The sequence below is a fragment of the Narcine bancroftii genome, chromosome 8, assembly GCF_036971445.1.
Source record: "Narcine bancroftii isolate sNarBan1 chromosome 8, sNarBan1.hap1, whole genome shotgun sequence".
NCBI classification, from domain to species: Eukaryota; Metazoa; Chordata; class Chondrichthyes; order Torpediniformes; family Narcinidae; genus Narcine; species Narcine bancroftii.
Window position 1 is genome coordinate 170,654,128 of NC_091476.1, and position 22,516 is coordinate 170,676,643.

Genomic DNA, 22,516 nt, shown 5'->3' on the forward strand with positions numbered 1-22,516 from the left:
TTGCCTCGTCCCTCTGATCTGCACCCAGTCCAGAGCCCTCTATTCCTCTCCCATCCAAGTTCTTCTTCAATGTTAAAATTGAGCCTGCATTCACCACTTCAGCTGGCAGCTCATTCCACACTCCCACAACTCACTGTCTGAAGAAGTTCTCTCCTCATCTTCCACCTAAACTTTTCTCCATTCACCCTTAACCCATGTCCTCTGGTTAACAACTTGCCTACCCTTAGTGAAAAAAGCTGATCTGCCTTTACTCTGTCTACCCCCCTCATAATTTTAAATACCTCTATGAAATCTCTGCTCATTCTTCTACACTCCAGGCAATAAAGTCCAAACCTGTTTAACCTTTCCCTGTAAATCAGTTCCTGACATCCTAGTAAATCTTCTCTGCACTCTTTTTATCTTATTGATATCCTTCCCGTAGTTCGGTGACCAAAACTGCAAGCAATATTTCAAATTTAGCATCACCAATATCTTTTACAACTTTGCCATAACATCACCACTCCTATATTTAATACTTTGATTTATGCAGGACAATATTCCAAAAGCTCTCCCTATAACCCAGTGATGCCACTTTCAGGGAATTATGTACCTGTATTCCCATGCTCTTGTTCTACCGCACTTTCCAGTGCCCGACCATTCACCGTGTACATCCTTTCTTGGTCTGTCCTTCCAAAATGCAACACCTCACACGTGTCTGAATTAAATTCCATAGCTCACTTTTCCAGCTGGTCCAGATCCCTCTGCAAGCTGTGAAAACCTTCTTTGCTGCCCACAACATCTCCAATCTTAGTGTCATTCACAAACTTGCTGATTCAATGTAACAGTTTATCATCCAGATCATTGATATGGATGAAAAGTCACAATGGTCCCAGTAATGACCCCCGAGGCTGAGAAGCAATCGTCCAATCACATGTCAGCTGCAAAAACCAATCCCACATCAGCCTCTCAGGTGAGCAGATCTAACTCTTGATTGGCCGGTGAGATCACTTCCGATCTCAGGCTCACTGGAGAGGTCACAATGAGCCTCCACAATCCACACCACAGTGCAATTGATTGGAATATTCAGAGCTGAAACTCACACAAAGAACAGTCTGTAGAGTCAAGTTATCAAAGAGGTACAGAAACATGCCCTTCAACCCAACTTGTGTATACTGACAAATTTCAACTTATTTGCCTGTGTTCAGCCCAAATCCCTCTAAACCAGAGGGGGAATCAGAGGTGGAGACGGTGAACAAATTTAAGTTCTTGGGAGTCACCATCTCAGAGGATTTTTTTCCTGGATCCAACGTACCAATGGCATCATGAAGAAAGCATATCAGTGACTCTACTTCCTCGGGCATTTGTGGAGATTTGGTATGACATCAGAAATCAGACATCAAATTTCTACAGAGGTGAGGTGGAAAGTGTGCTGACAGGCTTGAGCCCTTCATCAAGGTATCGGGTAACATGAGAAATCTCTGAATAAAAGGGGGAAGGAAATCTCTCATGTTCCCCCACACCTAGAGGAAGGGCACAAGCCCAAAATGTTGGTTATGTATCTTCACCTTTGCTACATAAAGCACCTGCTAAGTTTCTCCAAACAAAATAGGTTCTTTCTCCATGAAAGCCATTTATGAATCAACACATGACTTTCTGAATGAGTCTAACATGGGGGAAGTGTCAAATGTCTTACTAAAATCCATATATACCATATCTACTGGCTTACCTTCATCAACTTGTTTTGTTACTTCATCAAAAAACTCCTATCCTTGTCCATAGCTATCCCAAAGGTCGAGTAGTTGTGGCTGTGTTCACCAAAATGCTTTCCCACCAAGACATCTGTCACCTGAGCAGTTTTATTACCCAGATTTATATCCAGCATGTCTTCTCCTCGAGTCAGCTTGTCCACATACTGTGTCAGCAATCCTTCCTGGACACACCTGACAAAATCTGCCCCATCTACCCCTCTTGCAGTAAGGACATGCCAATCAATATTTGATTTGACAACAACCCTGTTATTTTTGCACCATTCCAAAATCTGCCTACTTATCTGCTCCTCAGTGCACCAGTTGTTTTTTTTTGGGTTCTAATAAACTACTGCCAATAGTATGATTGCTTTCTTCCTGTTTCTGACTTCCATCCAAACTGACATAATAATCAATACTCCCAAAACCTCCTCCTTTTCTGTAGCAGTGATATTATCGCTGATTAGTAACACTACTCCACCACCCTGCCCCCGTTTTTTCCCCTTTGAAACATCCAAACCCTGCTACCTGAATCAGCCAACCTTGTCCTTGTGTCAGCCATGTCTCTATAATGGCCACAACATCTTAATTCTACATACTGATCCATGTTCTAAGTTCATCTCCCTTATTAATGTTTCTTGCTTTGAAGTAAACACATTAATCCTTCTAACTTACCAAGTATGTGCTCCTTCAACTCCTCGTCCTTCCTCACATTCTCAGGACATATTGCGTCAAACTTTCCCCCATCTGCTCTATTCTCTGCTTCCCATCCCCCTACCAACTTAGTTTAAGTCCTCCCTACAACTCTGGCAATCCTCTCTGCCATGATATTGGTCCCTTTCCAGTACAGGTGTTCTTTGCACAGGTTATGCCTTTCTCAGAAGAAATCCCAATGATCCGGAAACGTGAAACCCTTCCCTCTGCACCAGTTATGCAGCTATGCATTCATGTGCCATATCTTTATATACTTACAACTCACAGGCAGGTGACACAGACAGCATTTCTGAGATTACTACCCTCAAAGCCCTGTATTTTATATTCAAGGCCTCATCCTTATCCCCCCCCCCACCCCTATGTTGTTGATACCAGTATGTACAACAACATCTAGCTTCTCACTCTCCCTTTCAGGATATTATGGACATAATCCAAGATGCCCCTGACCCTAACATCTGGGAGGCAACAAATCATACTGATATTTCTTTCATGTCCATGAAATCTTGTTCCCACTCCTCTAACTACTGAATCCCCCTATCACACCCTTCATTTCTTCCCTTCTGAGCCAGAGGACAAGGCTCAGTGCCAAAAGCCTGGTCATTGCAGCTTTGCTCTTTCCTCCTCTCACCAAGATCTTAAAACCTCAACTCACCTCTATAACTCTGGCCCACTCCCACAATGGCCACTCTGCTTATACCTTCTTAATTGATGGGTGGCTCCGTAAGTGCCATGCTGCTTCAGCGCCGGCAGTCAGTCTCAGGGTTCGAATGCTGCACTGTCAGTAAGAAGCTTGTATGTTCTCTCTGTGTCAGTGTGGGATTTCCCGTGGGGATTTGGTTTCCTCCCACCATTCTAAACATACCGGGGTTTGTAGGTCAATTGGATAGCACGACTCTTGGGCGAAAAGGGTCATCTGTTAGTGTATTTTATGTCTACATTTAACAAATATAGAAGCATTAGCAAATAATCATCTGAAATTCAATCCAATATATTTGTCTAGAGTATAAAAGGTAAGATAATCATGTTGAGGAACTTTGGGGGACATCCGATGCGCTCTAGTATTTGCCAAAGCCCTTTCCTGCTCACGGTGTCGAAGGCTTTGGTGAGGTCAACAAAGGTGATGTAGAGTCCTTTGTTTTGTTCTCTGCACTTTTCTTGGAGCTGTCTGAGGGCAAAGACCATGTCAGTGGTTCCTCTGTTTGCGCGAAAGCCGCACTGTGATTCTGGGAGAATATTCTCGGCGACACTAGGTATTATTCTATTTAGTAGAATCCTAGCGAAGATTTTGCCTGCAATGGAGAGCAACGTGATTCCCCTGTAGTTTGAGCAGTCTGATTTCTCGCCTTTGTTTTTGTACAGGGTGATGATGGTGGCATCACGAAGATCCTGAGGCAGTTTACCTTGGTCCCAACAAAGCTTGAAAAACTCATGCAGTTTGGCATGCAGAGTTTTGCCGCCAGCCTTCCAGACTTCTGGGGGGATTCCATCCATACCTGCTGCTTTGCCACTTTTCAGTTGTTCGATTGCCTTATATGTCTCATCCAGGGTGGGAACCTCATCCAGCTCTAGCCTTAGGGGCTGTTGAGGGAGCTGGAGCAGGGCGGAATCTTGGACTGAGCGGTTGGCACTGAAAAGAGATTGGAAGTGTTCTGACCATCGGTTGAGGATGGAGATCTTGTCGCTGAGGAGGACTTTGCCGTCTGAGCTGCGCAGCGGGCTTTGGACTTGGGGTGAGGGACCGTACACAGCCTTTAGAGCCTCGTAGAAACCCCTGAAGTCGCCAATGTCCGCGCTGAGCTGGGTTCGTTTGGCGAGGCTAGTCCACCACTCATTTTGGATCTCCCGGAGTTTGCGCTGAAGATGGCTGCATGCGCGACGGAAGGCTTGTTTCTTCTCTGGACAGGACGGCTTTGTAAGGTGAGCCTGGTGGGCAGCTCGCTTCTTTGCCAGCAGCTCCTGGATTTCCTGGCTGTTTTTGTCAAACCAGTCCTTGTTTTTCCTGGAGGAGAAGCCCAGTACCTCTTCAGTGGATTGCAGTATGGTAGTCTTCAACTGATCCCAGAGGGTTTCAGGGGACGGGTCCGTGAGGCGGGTTGCAACGTCGAGCTTTGCTTTGAGGTTTGCCTGGAAGTTTCCTCTCGCTTCGTCTGACTGCAGGTTTCCAACATTGAACCTCTTTCTGGGGGTTTTATTGTTCCTGGGCTTTGGCTTGAAGTGAAGGTTGAGCTTGCAGCGAACCAGCCGGTGGTCAGTGTGGCATTCCGCGCTAGGCATGACCCTGGTGTGGAGCACATCTTGTTTGTCACTTTCTCGCACCAGGATGTAGTCCAGGAGGTGCCAGTGTTTGTATCGGGGATGCATCCAGGTGGTCTTAAGGCTGTCCCTCTGCTGAAAAAGGGTGTTTGTAATGACAAGTCGCTGTTCTGCGCAGAGCTCCAACAGGAGGCGCCCATTGTCGTTGCACTTGCCGACGCCATGCTTGCCCAGGATTCCTGGCCAGGTTTCTGAGACGAAAACCAACAAGGTCGGGTCAGATACAGCAATGAGCTCTCTGAACCCTTCTCCATTAACAATGGCGTGAAGCAAGGCTGTGTTCTCGCACCAACCCTCTTTTCAATCTTCTTCAGCATGATGCTGAACCAAGCCATGAAAGACCCCAACAATGAAGACGCTGTTTACATCCGGTACCGCACGGACGGCAGTCTCTTCAATCTGAGGCGCCTGCAAGCTCACACCAAGACACAAGAGAAACTTGTCCGTGAACTACTCTTTGCAGATGATGCCGCTTTAGTTGCCCATTCAGAGCCAGCTCTTCAGCACTTGACGTCCTGCTTTGCGGAAACTGCCAAAATGTTTGGCCTGGAAGTCAGCCTGAAGAAAACTGAGGTCCTCCATCAGCCAGCTCCCCACCATGTCTACCAGCCCCCCCACATCTCCATCGGGCACACAAAACTCAAAACGGTCAACCAGTTTACCTATCTCGGCTGCACCATTTCATCAGATGCAAGGATCGACAATGAGATAGACAACAGACTCGCCAGGGCAAATAGCGCCTTTGGAAGACTACACAAAAGAGTCTGGAAAAACAACCAACTGAAAAACCTCACAAAGATAAGCGTATACAGAGCCGTTGTCATACCCACACTCCTGTTCGGCTCCGAATCATGGGTCCTCTACCGGCACCACCTACGGCTCCTAGAACGCTTCCACCAGCGTTGTCTCCGCTCCATCCTCAACATCCATTGGAGCGCTTACACCCCTAACGTCGAAGTACTCGAGATGGCAGAGGTCGACAGCATCGAGTCCACGCTGCTGAAGATCCAGCTGCGCTGGATGGGTCACGTCTCCAGAATGGAGGACCATCGCCTTCCCAAGATCCTGTTATATGGCGAGCTCTTCACTGGCCACCGTGACAGAGGTGCACCAAAGAAAAGGTACAAGGACTGCCTAAAGAAATCTCTTGGTGCCTGCCACATTGACCACCGCCAGTGGGCTGATAACGCCTCAAACCGTGCATCTTGGCGCCTCACAGTTTGGCGGGCAGCAACCTCCTTTGAAGAAGACCGCAGAGCCCACCTCACTGACAAAAGGCAAAGGAGGAAAAACCCAACACCCAACCCCAACCAACCAATTTTCCCTTGCAACCGCTGCAATCGTGTCTGCCTGTCCCGCATCGGACTTGTCAGCCACAAACGAGCCTGCAGCTGACGTGGACTTTTTACCCCCTCCATAAATCTTCGTCCGCGAAGCCAAGCCAAAGAAAAGAAAAGGTAAGATGACTATATATTGTGTTTAAAGTAACCAGCAGGTGAGAAAGTTCTACACAATAATATTGAAGAAATATAATCTGACTGTCTGCTTCTGCCATTAGTTATCCCATTCATACTTCCAACTTCAACTGCATAATTAAAAAAGTTCCCGTTTTGTTTGGGAGGCAACATCATGTGATATCAATCCTTGGAATAGAAACCATTGCGCCAAGAGCACACCCTGAATCATGGTCTCAAAGCTTCCAGAAATATAAAGAGAACTATGGGGGATTTTAATCTACATTTTTTTTAAAAAGGTACTTGTGTTTTGACGTCCAATAAACGGAGAGTTGATTGGTTAGAGGGTTCTGAAGATATGTTCCGATAACTTTCTAAAAAAAATTGAATCAAGTTTTACAATAAGTTTCACTAAATAATGATGACAGCCGAGAGTAAGTGAAACACATTTGGAAAGGAGGGCCAACAAGATGTAATTCCACTATGAAATAGAAAAGCTAATTCAACCAAGAAAAATTAAATTGTTTGTAAAATTAAACTCCAGATTAGCCCTTCCACATGGAACTAAATCCTGGCGTCATTGAAAGATGTCGAACAAGTGAAACAATTTTGTAATGAAATAAATCTAAATGTAGATGAGGCAGTTTTTCCCAATTAATGAGACTTCATACAAGCTGAAACAAGTGAGCAGCCAAGAGGACTTTGAACTATTCACCTGTATTATTTCACATATTAAGAACTCATTAAAGAAATCTCATGGAAAGGAAGAACCAGGTCCTTAGTCTATTCCTGGAACTCAGGGGAATGCTGATTTTGAAGTTGGAAAGCAGAAACAAAGATTAAGCAAGCATCCTCAAGGAAGACCATGAAGAGGCACAAGCCTCCATCATTCGACATAATCACAAGAAAGACTCATAGAAGGAGACAGAGATATACAATACAGAAACTTGTCTATGCCCACCATTACACTAGTCCCGTTTGGTTGCATTTGGTCCCCTCCATTCCTATCCAAGTACCTGTACAAATGCTTTTCAAATGTAATTATATCTGCCTCTACCATCTCCTCTAGAAATTTGTTCCAGGTAACTACCCTTCTCTGTGTGAAAGACATCCCCCAGATGACCTTTAATTTTCTCCCGCGAAACATGAAACCAACAGACTTTTATTTTACCATCAGATTTAGAACAGACACATAGACCAAATGGCCAATTCCTGTGCTGCACTCTTCCAGACCCTCTAGTTTTAGACCCCCAGTGCAGGAAAAATGCTTTCCCCTCACAGTTTTATAAATGGAATTTAGGAAAGTTATGTCAAAATGTTTGTCATAATATTTTCACAAATGAAGAAAAATTCTGAAACATAACTAACGGGAGAAAGAACCGTTTGTTTTTATATTTTGTTTGGAGTAGAAATACATCAATCTGGAAGTTTTAAAAGCCCATCAAAAAATTCATTATTTTTTTTAAGAACTAAGTGTAATGGAAGATTCTAACCTGTTTTTTTAAACTTGCAGCTCTGGGTTCTGCAAGGTTGAGAACCTGCTTGAGTTTTAGAATCAGCAGACATAGCTAAATTCCACCATGGGGCCCAGAGATGCAGTTATCTGACAAAAAGACATCTGGTACCAAGAACGTTTAATGTTCCTGTTTGTTTTGGTCACAGTCTTTCAGGCAGACCTAACCTTGACGCAAAATAAACCATTGTATTCAAAGTGATAAGCTAGAAAGTTGTGTTATTCGATAGAAGCCTAGCATGCTAGCTTGCTCGCTTATCTTTCTTGCTGTGCTGGGAATAGGTGCTTGGGTAAGCAGTTTTTGGGTAATATAAGTCATGGTCCCGCTGCTGAATTTTGAGACTCTTCGAGAGATGGCAACATCTCTCAGCAAGAAGAAGAACTTCTGGAGTCCAGCCAACATCCTGGTCAGGGGAAGTGGAGAAGTTGCTACCGGCGCCCTGACAACCAACTACAAGTGTGCAGCCGTTGCCTCGCTTCGGCAGTTGGGACCAGTCCAAGCGTTGATAAGTATAGTTGGGAAGGGCTTGCATATTGTAGTGTGAAATCAGCTTTTGAATTTGTAATAAACATTTGTATAAACTGAACTGCTCTCGGTGTGTGTGCCTATTTTCTTTCGGTAGCTCAAACACTGTGACCAATCTAAAACAAACAAAATGAGAGGTATAAGTTTACCCAAGACACCAAGGATGGCTTTGGGTGATAAAAAAAAAGGACTCTGAGTGAAGCAGACCGATTGATGGTGAAGTGGATGCAGAGTTGGCCAATTGAAACTGCTAGTAGCAGCAATAAGTTGAAAATGATGCAAAAAGATGAAGGTGGACCTGGAAGGATAATGATCGTGTGGTGCACAGGTGGACTGTGATGAGGGATGGGTGGAGAGTGAAGTAAACTAGCCAATAAAAGCCACAGGGTGAAGCAGGGTATTTGGTGGCTGATCATGTGATGCAAGTTCATGCAAGATATGACCTCAACATGCTGAAAGCAGAGATAGGTTACAATGACACAAGAAGATGGCGATAGCACGCTGCTCAAGTGGACCCGGAAGTTGATAATGTTATGCTCAGACAGATTGCATTGGATGAGGTGTCAGTGGACTGTGGAGGGGGATGTGTCATCAGAGAATGTTGGATGAAGGGTCAGTGAACAGTGGAGAGTCAAATGTCAGAAGACTGTCAGATCAAAGTGTTGGCAGGCCATGCAAGGTGAGGTGATGGCCAAGCATGGAGAGCGAAGTGTCAGCGGGCCGGTCAGGGCGAACCGCTGGTGGATCGTGCAGGGGGAGATGTTGGCCTAGCATGGAGTGTGAAGGGTCGGCGGACCATACAGGGTGAAGTGATGAGGACATTAACAGTGTACTCAATCAGACCTGAAAGGATCATGACTCCATGTGGGGTCAAGGCTCCAAAGACCATGCTGACCAAGCAGGATAAACAAACGATGGGGATGGACAGAGCACAGAGGGAACTAAGTAGGGAATGATTAGCAAATATGGTCAGCACTCTCAGGCAGAGGGAACAGAGTGCTTTGATGTGGATAAAGCCATGAAAATAGATGTTGGGTGATGAGACATCAAGATTTTGAAGTAAAAGGGGGGGGGGATCAGAGGTTGGAACTGATGACTTGTTTCAATGTTATCAGTCTCCATGAGTCTCTTCTATTTTCTATCCCTCAATAGTGTTTGGGATCCATTGTAAAAGACTGCAGAAAATAGATGTCAAAGTTTCCATTGTTATTTTCTGACTGGGATGCAAAACCCATCTTTCAAGATGAGATTCGTCCCTTCGTGTTTTGTTTGTAATAAACCAAAATGCAGAACTGTGAGAACAAGAGTGTTGGGTATAATTACAAAAAAGCAGAGCTGGTCAGGACAGGCATTGACAGATAACTGGCAAAAGCATTCACGCCACAAACATTCCTGGCACAGATCATCTCCAATGGAGTCGAACTCTGACCCATCATCTCCAAAGGCATTACCATGGCTGGGTCATCCACCATTATCATCACTGAGTAGAAACTCAGCTCAATCTACCACATTAATGGAATGGCTATAATAACATGCCAAGGACATTTGGACATCTATGTTGCTCAAACCAGTTGGGTGGTGGAATGCCCTCTTTATGCCTGGATGGGGGAATCTCTGAAGAATGCACATGTAGAACTTTCCCAGTTCTAGTATTTCTCAATTTCAAAATGTGTCATCTTCAAGGAAACATAAGGGAAGATATTCCAAATTACTTTCTTATTAATTTGCTAAATCAAATTTCATAGTTGCAGCTGTAAATAGATTTAATTTGTTGATAAAATGAATAAACATTTTGCATCTCTGCATTGAGATTTTCATAATAACGAGTAAACAAAGTGTCCTGTATAACGATAACTATATTCAACTTTAAACATATGAAAGAAATAAACAAAATAAGATGAATTCAAAGAACTTTGAGGTTACATCTCTGTCATGATTCCTCAAAGAATGAAATGCAAACCCTTGGTCCACTTGGATACTACGGCATATGATGCCATAGTAACTATGGTAACACAACAAACAACATTTTTTAAGAGATAGGCACAGAATTAATAAAAAGAAAAAAAAAACACCACAAGGTTTTCACCTTTACATAGGCTTCAAGCAAAATGGTAGAGTACATAGAACAGACTTTACTAAATAATCTGCACAGTAATCAACTTGTTTGTAGACGATGTAGGAGACCTGCTATACCTGTATGAACTCTCTGAAAGCCTGTTAGTAGCCATTCTTTTGAAAGGTGAACATGACAAGTAAGATCTGAGGGAATCTTTTCCCTGATTTTTTTTTAAAGATGGGAAAAAGCTTCGACTTGTGTTGAATTAGCTGACTGACTGACAAACACAGAACATAATAATAGCTCTCAGAACCCCTTTGGCTGGAAGAGAAGACAGCAAATGGTTAAAGCTTCAATTTTGTTTTGCTCTATCTGTCCCAACCAGGTGAGGCTGAAGGAATTCTTTATAATAAATTACCCAAAACCTATTGTTTAATTACCACTTCACAAAATTTGATCAATATGCCTGAATTTCTCCTATAATAAATGGAAAGGTTTTCTAAATATGAAAAAAAAATCTTGCTCTTACTTCCTGTTTATTTTTTTCTGGCTATTTTATAGTTTAACTGTGATTTTATTATTCTTGTGTCAATAACATAAATCTCCACTTCAAAATTGAGCAAATACTGCTCTTTGTAAAGTAAGATGCTAAACTAAGTGAAATTAAGTGAACAAAAATAACCCTCGTCAAAGAATAATGAGTCATTCTTGGTGCCCTGATGAATATATGTAATTCAGCCAACATCCTGGGCTTCAATAGTTGTTGATACTGCAGGAAGAATTATGCTTCACAAAATAGCTTATTGGCCAAAACAATGCGATTTGATGTCCTGAAACAGATGTACAAGGCAATTAGATTTTGCATGCAATATTTGCAAATTTTCTTCTTTGCACCTTTTCTCCTCCTCAGGTATTCGGGGGAAAGATTCAAATATTTCAAACTCTTGACAGTGTACAAATTAGTGGTGAATTCTTGCCAATATCACACACAAATTTAAAAACAGCAAGGAGTAGGGAAATAATTTGGAAATGCGCCATCACGCTAGCCAAAGTTTTCATAAGACAGCACCCTATAGGTAAGACAACGGTTGGCTTAACAGAAAATGACGGACTAATGCCCGGGAGAGATGTGTCACTTCAGTCCAATCTAAAAGGGATATTAACTCAGTAGATTGCATGCCTACCATGTAGAACAAGAAGGTTCAAGAGAATGTGGGTTTCTTTCTGAGTGTATGAAACATCCTGTTCTGTGCAATTTATTTGGCAGGGGCATCTAAAGTGAAACACTTTCCATTTATTATTTTCTAATGGAAATCAATGTCCTGGAAACAATCATATACTTCAAGATTATTTCATGCCCATTTGCTAATTCTCTGAGCAATGGACATGGAGTGTTGCTATGCCACAATATGGCAGTTGGGTCTGAATGGGAAAGGCAACGTTAAGCCCAATGCAGCTTTATCCCATTGCAGACTCACACTGAGCTCTCAATCCATACCCATAGAGTGCAAATCAAGATGGCAAGCAGGTGTCAACAAGCAGGAGGGAAAATGCATTTTGTGTATGTGTATGCCCTATGCTTTAGTGCCATTCTGTGACTAATTTTTTATTTAGTAAAGCCTTCAATGCAAAATGAAATTGTAAAGCTGTGAACAGAGACTTGGAATATCTTGCTTGTTATTATATTGCTGCAAATACACACACACACTAAATGCATTTTCCCTCTTGCTTGTTTGACACCTGCTTGCACCACTCTATGGTTATGGATTGAGAGCTCAGTGTGAGTCTGCAATGGGGTAATTGTCTTTCCCCATTCAGTCCCAATTGCCTCATTGTGCCTCAAAGGTGTGTGTGTGTGTGTGTGTGTGTGTGTGTGTGTGTGTGTGTGTGTGTGTGTGTGTGTGTGTGTGTGTGTGTGTGTGTGTGTGTGTGTGTGTGTGTGTGTGTGTGTGTTGTGATAAAAAGCAAGATAATCTGAGTGTCTTTACAGCTTTGCCTTTTCATTTTGCTGGAGCATTGTAGGCTTTACATTTAATCAGTCACAATAATGAACACAGTATGGCACTAAAGTAAAGGCAGTGACCTAATTACATCAGTCTTTTAAAAACAGATTTAATTAATGTACTTCCATTTGTTATGCATTATCAAATTAATTGCACGTACTGTTGATGACTAGAACAGCTGTTGGTACAGTTGAAAGAACTGGGGATCCCAACAGGAGCCTTTGCCATCTTAGGATTCAATGGTCAAACCCCACATGTCACTTCTGTGTTGTCATGGATAATAATGCTTCTGACAGAGGTGTTGCCCACTTCGCAATAGCATAATGCCATTCCTGTTTCTGCCTCTTTTAACTCTCATCTGTAATTGGCATTATAGTTGACTGGGATCCCCTTCCTTGTTTTGACTGACTTGCATCTTAACATGGTTAAGGATCGTTTTCATAACCCCAGATAAATCTTTCAGCATGTTGGAATTAGAGATCCAACAAACTGTCGAGTCTGCACTGAAAGATTTCCAAGCCTGAACCAAAGGCAGACTTAAAATATTTTAGAATGACCTAAGGCCATTTTGAGGCTTATAGGTGCCAATGTAGCCCTTGATACTCTAACCTAAAATTTCCATCTTCCTTAGACTAAGACATATCCCTGACTCCCAACATTCAAACCATGCACATCATAATACTTATAGGAGACAAAAAGAGACAATAGATGCTGGAATCTGCAACACTGTTCTCCCTAATTTATATTCCACTGTTGTACACCTACTGATTCATATCACACCCCTGTAATTCACCTTGTTCCCACATGCAATATTCACAACTGCCTAGTACACTTTAGAAAGTGCACATCCTATATCACCTCAAACCTTCCTAATTTGGATGAAAGGTAGGAATCGCCCTTTCACCCATGCAGCACATATTGTATGTGTATTAAACAGAAAATAGAGACAACTGGAATAAACTGCCTGTGTCAAATGTGTGATAGATTTTCCTATAACAATATTAATAGCAATGTGTGAAGATCAGTCCAAGTCAGTTATTTTCAAACTGTCCCCCTAAACTCACATTCCACCTTTAGCAATCCCTTTACTATAAGTGCTCTGTGATTACTAAGGGATAACGTAAGGTGGTATGCGAGTGGGAAGAGAAGGTTGAGAACCACTGCTCTAGACCCAATGGTTACTGAAATACTTTGCTGGAGAAAAATTGCCATTGGCCCATTTCCCTTAGAGTTCTGAAACCATGCACATGACAAGTCAATGAGGTACAATTAAAACAGTGGTTTTCAACCTTGTTCTTTCCACTCACATACCACCTTAAGCAATCCCTTACTAATCACAGAGTACCTATGGCATAGAGATTGCTTAAGGTGAAATGAGTGTTTAGGGAGGGCAGTTTGAAAACCACTGGTCCAAGAGAAAGGACTTGTCATTAGTTACAGGCAACCAGAGATGAGGTGCCCCTTTAATGGTGAGAAGGGGGAATGACAACCAGATTTAGCTGAATCATTGAACTTAGAACAGTACAGCTGAAGCCCTTCAGCCATCATATCTGTCCTGACAATCTAAACAATCTCATCTGTGACTGCATGGTCTGTACAAAATCCTTGCCTGCTCATGGGTTTACATAATATCTCTTAAATATGTCAACTATATTTGTGATGAGAGGTACCCAATACTAATTCCTCATTGGTGGAACCTCTTCTCATAATGAACATGCAAAATCAAAACATAGGAAATAGGAGCAGGGGTCAGCCTGGCCTTTTGCATCTGCTCTGTCAATCAATAAGATCAACATTGTAATCCACTACTCAACTGTTTCCCCATAACCCAAATTCCCTATTATTCAAGAATCTATCCAATGGTTAAATACATTTAATGACAGGTTTTCTCCTGCTTCATTCAGAAGAGAATTCCATAGTTTCACTATTCTCTGGGAGAAACAGATCCAGTTCATGGTTTTTGTTTTAAATTTGGACAGCCCATGAAATCAGTTACACCCCATTAGCTAACCAACCCCGTCCATTTTGGAGGGAGTGACGAAACCAGAGCAGCTGGGGAAAACCCATGCAGGTTACTGACAGCACAGGATTCGAACCTGGGATGATGACACTGTAATAGCATGGTGCTCGCTGCCACACTAACAATGCCACCCATCTCTCAGTCTTATATCTATACCCCCAAATCTTTAGGTCATGTACCCTGGTTTTAGCCTCACCTAGCAGAAGAAAGAGTCCTGCTTCTATTCTGTCTATTCCTTTCGTAATCTTGTGTTTATAAAAGATCCTCTCAATCTTCTGGACTTCAGTGAGTATAGTCCCAGATGATCCAACCTCTCATCAGAAGCCAACCCTGTCATTTCCTGAATCAAGCTGGTGGCCTTCCTCTACACCACCTCTAAAGGCTGTACATCCCTTCTCAAATCAATAACCCATGACTGCACACGTTGTGATGTCACCTACATTTGCAACAGAACAATCCTTCTCCAGCCATGAGGGTCAACATCATTACTCAGTGCACCTGCAAATTAAACCTTTCTAATTCCTGGACATGTACTCCCAGGTCTCTATGAATAACAGAATGATGCAATTTTCCAAAAAAATAATTAATGATAGGACTCCCTATTTTTCCTTCCAAAGTGGATCGCCTCCATTTGCCAACATTGTATTCCATCTGCCAGACCCTTGCCCAGTCACTTAACTTATCTAGATCTCTCTGCAGATTCTCTGTACCTCCACAAAATTTGCCCAATTAGCATCACCAAGTTCAAAGTTCAAATATTTATTGTCAGAGTAGAGACGTGACATCACATACAACCCCGAGATTCTTTTTTTCCTGCGGGCCAGAAAGAACTTCTTCTTAATGGTAGTGCAAACAAAAGAGAGAAATGTAAACAAAGAAATTAAACTAACTGTGTGTGCAATGCAGAATATAAATATTCAACCATAAATAATGTGCCGAATAAGAGGCCTGAAATGAGTCTCTGATTGAGTCTATCATTTAGGAGTCTGATGGTGGAGAGGTAGCAGCTGTTCCTGAACCTGGCTATAGGATTCTTGTAGTAGTTATACCTTTCCTGATGGCAACAGCAAGAACAGAGCCCTATCCTGGCTGGTGTGGATCTTTGTTGATTTTTGCTACTCTCTGACAGCAGCGTTTCATGTAGATGTTTTCAATGTGGAGAAAGTTTTCCCTGTGTTGTACTGGCCTCTTTGCATTACCTTTTGCAGGGCTTTCCAATCAGCAATATCGGTGCCCCCGTACCAGCCAATGATGCAGTCGGTTCATATGTTAGGTCCAGAAAAGGTCCTCCGAGTTAGTGACTCCCAGGAAATTAAATTTGGAATTCAAACTTAAGTATCATACACTGGGTTCTCTTGCTCTAAATCATTTATATCTATTGTGAACTGTTCAAGCACAAGAAGTTCTCTCTGAGGCACACCACAAATGACTGATGGCTAACCAGAGAAGCACCATTTATCCTAACTCTCGGCCCCTCATGGGTTAACTAACCCTCCATTCATGCCAAAACATCACCCCCAGTTTCTTCTGCAGAAAACTTTTTGCAGCACTTGATCAATTGCCTTCTAGAAATCATATAGTATATCATATCCACCTGTTGCCCTCTATCCATTGCATTCTTTGTATCCTCCAGTAAATTAGTTAAAACATGACCTACCCTTCTTGTACCCTTCCTGTATCTGTGCCTGTTTCTGTCCAGGTGTCTTTCTTCCTGAGTGACAGTTTCAAGCATTTCCGCAACTAAGGGCAAAAACGAATTGACCTATAAAGTTACCTGCCTTTTGTCCACATCACTTTTTAATTAGCAAAATGATATATACTGTCTCCCATTCTTCCAGTACCTGGTTAAAGTAAAAAAATGATAAATCTCAACAAATATATTTGCTGCAAGTTCTGCCATTACTTTCAATCCCCTGGGATGCATCCCTCCACCAATACCAAGGGACTGATCCTCCTTCAAGCCTATTAGTTTGACCAACACTACTTTTTCTTAGTGATGGCAATTGTAAAACATTTGGTCATGCAAGTTGCATAGAAGAAATGCATTCATTATTAGTCTCTATTCTAATCTCCATATTTTAATGATTAAACATAAATGTACTCACATTTTAAAATAATGAATAAACTACTAGCATAAATGCAGTCTAAAGTGATATTTAAATATACCCTCAATTTAAAGAGGAATCTTATTTGTTTTTCCAAATGGAGTATGATCATTAATGTGCACGTCAGTTCGATTAATTTGATTAAACACCAATCACCAATGAGTCTTGTTGTTAGAAGCCAGCGAAAATAAATTACTTTCAGAGCAGCATTTACTTTAAATGCTACTTTGAAATACTGGATGCACTTGGCCAACTATTCATCGGTCAAAAGCACATGATTTACTAATCTAAAAGATTTCAGGGTACATTGCCTTCTGGTTGGGAAATAGAACTGTAAAACTAATGCATGGATAATCAGCTTGGATGCTGGGAATGTCTTTGCTGTAGAATTGCAATCAAACAATGAGAGGTTGTTGATAGGAAAATAGCCAAGAGCCTGAGAGGTCATTAATGCACATTGGCTGGAAAAAAAGTATTTATCAAATAATCAAGTGGAGTCCATTGAAAGATTGCAACCAATGGTTGTAAGACTGAAAGGTCATTAATTGGATACCTTCATACATTCCGGTTTGCTGATTGAATGAATACTGACGTGGCAGATGGTTCAATTTAGCTCTTCTTCTCCTTTCCAGAAACATCTGACAATTATTGGCCACATGATTGTGTAAGCCCTTAGGGCAGGTTCTGGTATATTCAGTTAGAATTATTTTGATTAAATTGCCGATCAAATCTATAATTTTGCAGGTATGTGGACAGAAATTATCAATGAACATCTCGAGGACAGTCCATGTGAGTTACTCCGCTTTTTTGCCTGCTTCATGATATGTTTGTCATGTAACATTTATCTGTTAGTTTATTTACATCGGTTGGCACAACATTGTGGGCTAAAGAGTCTGTACTTTATTGTAATCTACATTCTAATTTACTGAAAGTGCCAGCCCTGGACATGGACACACACACTCTACCCACATACCACACGCACCCTACCCGCACGCACCCTACCCGCACGCACGCACCCTACCCGCACGCACGCACCCTACCCGCACGCACGCACCCTACCCGCACGCACGCACCCTACCCGCACGCACGCACCCTACCCGCACGCACGCACCCTACCCGCACGCACGCACCCTACCCGCACGCACGCACCCTACCCGCACGCACGCACCCTACCCGCACGCACGCACCCTACCCGCACGCACGCACCCTACCCGCACGCACGCACCCTACCCGCACGCACGCACCCTACCCGCACGCACGCACCCTACCCGCACGCACGCACCCTACCCGCACGCACGCACCCTACCCGCACGCACGCACCCTACCCGCACGCACGCACCCTACCCGCACGCACGCACCCTACCCGCACGCACGCACCCTACCCGCACGCACCCTACCCGCACGCACGCACCCTACCCGCACGCACCCTACCCGCACGCACGCACCCTACCCGCACGCACGCACCCTACCCGCACGCACGCACCCTACCCGCACGCACGCACCCTACCCGCACGCACGCACCCTACCCGCACGCACGCACCCTACCCGCACGCACCCTACCCACACACCCATGCACCCGACACACACACACACACACACACACACACACACACACACACACACACACACACACACACACACACACACACACACACACACACACCCAGTTCTGTGTCTTCCTGTGATTTGGTGTAGTTGGGTGCTACTAGAGCAAAGTTACATTACACAAAATATACCTGTATTATGGGGGCGTTGCTTTCCTCTGATCGAATTTTAAGTTTTAACTTCAATATTCAGCGTGGTAACAGGCCCCTAATTCCCCAACTAACCTACAATTCTGGTACAATTTTGAAAGTTTGGAGGAAACCGATGCAGATGTGGGGAGAACTTACAAACTCCTTGCAGACTGTGCAAGATTTGATCCCCAATCACTGGTACTGTAACAGCATTGCACTAACCGCTAAGCTAACTGTGCCACCCACAGAACTCTGCATTGTAAACAGAGATGCATTCCAAGGGGATTTTTTTTTCTAATTTTAAGCATTTTAATGGCGCTGACTCACTGGGATGATTTAACAGCTGAGGCCAACATTAGACTGAGGGATGGACAAAGCTCTTGGGAAAGAATGAACTAATTTTGTCAATATGTACTTTTAGTCACTTCATGCTGTGGGGAAATAAAGTTTGACTATGACACACCGAACTGTTTGGTGCAATAGTGGAATTCCTCCTTGCCATGTCTGCAGACTGAGATCAAGTGTGCAGATGTCTGAGTGAGTTGCATTTGAAAGTGGTTTTCTTTGATGCTCAAGGTGTGCACTTTAGAAAAAAGGGTTAGGGAGCATGGATATCAGGGAAAGGGATGGGATTCAAGGATCATGGTTCTGGAAGAAAGGTGGTGAGGATAGATATTGAATAATGGGTTGAAAAGTGATGAATAAGTGGAAGGGGAGTAAAGGCCGATGGATTGTTTTAAGGAGCTGACTATGGCTACTGCAGTTACACACAATACAGCACATCAGAGAAACGGCCTCACCGAGGAATAGCACAGCAGCTACACTCTGAGATATCTATTCACATTTCCTCCTTGGACATCACATCCAAATTCTATTACCCAACAGAGTTAAAAATAAAATTTGATTTTCCCCCAGAAATCCCAAATCAGGGAATTTTATTCGGCATCTCAGAAGTTTGGCAAGTAGGAGGACGTCATGTGATGGCATAAGATCAACACATAGACCCCTGACTCTCTTGGGAAATTAACTAAAAAAATTTTAAATAAGTACTGTTTTAAGCTTAAAATATTTTTAAAGTCTATCTAAACTTTCTCACTCTACATCCATGATGCCTCCAAAAAAAAAAGTCATAACCGCATCAGGAACCCGACAGGAAGCCGAGAAAGAAAAAGAACTTGGGTCTACTTGATGATGAAGCGGAGCACTAGACATCTTTCTGCCTCCTGATCTGGTGATCTGCTGGAGGGGACTCCTGTCGGAGCCTCCCCACTGCTAGTGCAGACAGAGGGCATCAATAGAGAGCCCGTCAGTGAACCGTGCATGAGCAGGATGTCAAAACCCAAAGCACTACTGGGAGTGCAGCAGGTCACTTGGAAAAAAGTCAGGGACTTTGATTTCTGCACAGGAGGAGGACGAATCAGACTTAAGAGGAGGTTCTTCAGTGAGGAAGAAGTGATACAAGAAGAGGAGGAAGAGGAAATTAAATTTAAAAAAGAAAACATCCAGAATGCTAATGGAATAATTTAAAGTAATGAAAAAGGAATAAAATAAGTTAAAACTGGGATTAAAATGCAAATGGAGATGAAAGAGGAAACATAAAATATTGGACATAGTAAATAAAATGAAGAAGAAATTATAGAAAATGGAAGAAACAATTACTAAAGTGCAAGATGATGAATAACATGTTGAAGACGGTGAATAATGTGGAAGGTGCAACTACTGGTTTAATTACAGTAAATAAAAAACTTTCTGATAAAGTGGAGAATTTTAGCAGAAGAAATAATATTAAAATAGTGGGTCTGAGAGAAGGGAAAGAAGGCCCAGATGTGACTAGTTTTTTTTTCAAGATGAGTTTCCTAAAATATTTGGAGAAAATAATTTTGAGATTGATTGAAATTGAGAGAGTTCATAGGCCCCTAAGACCTAAACCCTCTCTGAATCAGGAAACATGCTCCACATTAATAAAGTTTCTGTGTTTTCAAGATAGAGAGAAGGGTTTGGCTGTGAGAAGAGCAAAGGAACAACAAACTCCTTTGTTGTTATGGGAAGGGGAGAGGATCTCGTTTTACCCCGATTTGAGTGAGAATTTGTTGAAGAGAAGGAAAGCATTTAATACTGCCAAGTAGATATGAAAAGAGTGACAAGTTTGTTCCTCGATACCCAGATACTTGAAGATCTTTGTTCCGGGACAACAGAATATATTTTTTACAAACTTTGCTCAAGCAGAAGAATATGTTCGGAGTCTTCCTCCAGCTCAACTCTTCATTACCACGGACTTGATGCAATGAATCAGTTTTGTTTTTAAATCTTGATTTCCTAAATGGGATGGAAGAATTTGGTGATTTATTTCTTCCTTTAGTGGTTAAAACATACATATTGAATATATCAAGGGAGTTGGGAGGAGTGGGAGGTGTTTGTTTCTGCGGGATTATATGTTGTTTGTGATCTTCTTCACAAACCTGTAAAATGGAGGGAATTAGTGTTGTTTTAGACAACACTTGTTGGCTGGGGTTTTCTTTGTATTGTTATAAGTAGAGTTGTCTGTCTAACTATCTTACTATATCTATCTTTGTATTGTTTTTCTTTCGCTGTCTTGGATCACTGGAGGTGCTTGCAGATACATAGATTCCTTTCGTTGGATTGTGGAAAATTCTGTGGGACGGAGTGATGGATAGGTATTAATTGGTTTGATAAGTAAAGTAATTGGTCTGTACATTTTAATATTAATGGGATAAATAGGTGAGTAAAGGGAAAGAGAGTGTTAACTTATATTTAAAAAATTGGGAGCAGAAATAACTTTTTTTATAAGCAGCCCATTTAACCAAAAAAGAACATTTGAAATTAAAAAGAGACTAGGCAGGATGTGTGATATGGCAGATGACTATCAAAAGCTTCAGTGGCATTCACCTCCCACCCCCCTCCTCCCCACCCTGCGCCCCCCTCCCCAGTCAGACTATTCCAAAGTACTTAATCAAACACATTCAGCCCAGTGAGTCCAGTCTCAATGACTGTTCCGGATCTTCAATATCAAGAAGACTCTGTTCAAACTTCTTTTTCCATTCTTTCCATTTTTCCCATTCTTCCCATTCCCATTTACCCTCCCTTGAGGTGGCGATAATGGTGACCGTCCACTTCAGGGGTGTCAAACTTAAATTCACGGAGGGCCAAAATTAAAAACTTGGACCAAGTCGTGGGCCAAACTAAATATTTATTGAAAATTTTCAACAACATCTACATGTTTTCTCTTCTTTCAACATATGTAATGTTAAACTTTTTCTTATTAAAATAAATGTTTAATAATAGTTTTGGTTAAACACTTTCCAGAAGAAGCATTAACAAATGAGAAATAAAATATTCAATCAATAATATTTCTCTATAGCCTTTAAGCTCCTTTTAAATGTTTTTTTTTTCACAAGCCAACAAGTCAAAAAAATAACTTGCTTCAATGAAAATCCAATCTTTCAACTATGAACAGTCCAAAGTTAACCAAAGAAAATATTAATCCAAGCTTCGCTTGCTCCACTGTGATTTACTCTGATGCACCTGGGTCTAAACCAGATACTTGGCATCTCCTCTTAGATGCAAGTTCATCAAACTCTGGGGTCAGAGTCTCCCTCCCACCTGTCTTGAAAGGTCCTGTTTTCTGTCTTTCGTTTGGCCATTTTTCGTAAGGGGTTTATTACGTGTGAGTTCGGCGACAGGTTGCAGATGCTAATGGAAGTAAAGAGAGGAGGTGGGGGCGATTAGCGGGCTGACGGGCCGGCACCAACACATTTGCAAAGCATTCTGGGATTTGTAGTATTAGGTCTGCATGCGCTATACTGGCGCGGCGGCCAGCGGGCCAGCTCTAATAAATATTTGATATGATCTTGCGGGCCAAATATAATTATATCACGAGCCAAATTTGGCCCGCGGGCCTGAGTTTGACATGTGTGGTCCATTTCCTCGTAAATCTGGCAACGAATTAGCAAAAATTAATGCATCGTGATCATTCTCCAAAAATTGAGACTGAAAATTTCCATAAAAGACTTTCAATACAGCAGGATAATGAAAAGCAAACTTATAACCATTTCTCCACAGTACTTCTTTTGGTGAATTAAATTCTCTAAGCCTCTTAATAATTCCTTGACTCAAATCAGCATTAAAAAAAACACTCTGTTGCCTTGAATTGGAGTCTGATTTTGTCAAGCATTTTGAACTGCAATACATAATATAATTTCTCTATCCTGGTATCTCAAACAATGATTCAAATCTGCACATGATGGTTGGCCTGGAAAAGGCTTCTTCCTCAACGCCTTATGTGCCTAGTCCAGTTCCAGACCATCCAGAAAAAATTCACTACACAGCACATC

The 22,516-nt window shown here is 42.3% G+C and overlaps 1 long non-coding RNA gene across 1 annotated transcript in view; it reads left to right on the forward strand.

The window, feature by feature from the left end:
* Positions 1–981: 981 nt before the first annotated feature.
* The window catches only part of LOC138741945 (uncharacterized), an 86,096-nt gene continuing 64,561 nt past the window's right edge, over positions 982–22,516 (forward strand). The window contains exons 1-2 of the long non-coding RNA XR_011343912.1: positions 982–1,115; positions 17,173–17,217. This is a non-coding gene — a long non-coding RNA (uncharacterized lncRNA). The remainder of the gene's footprint in view (positions 1,116–17,172; positions 17,218–22,516) is intronic.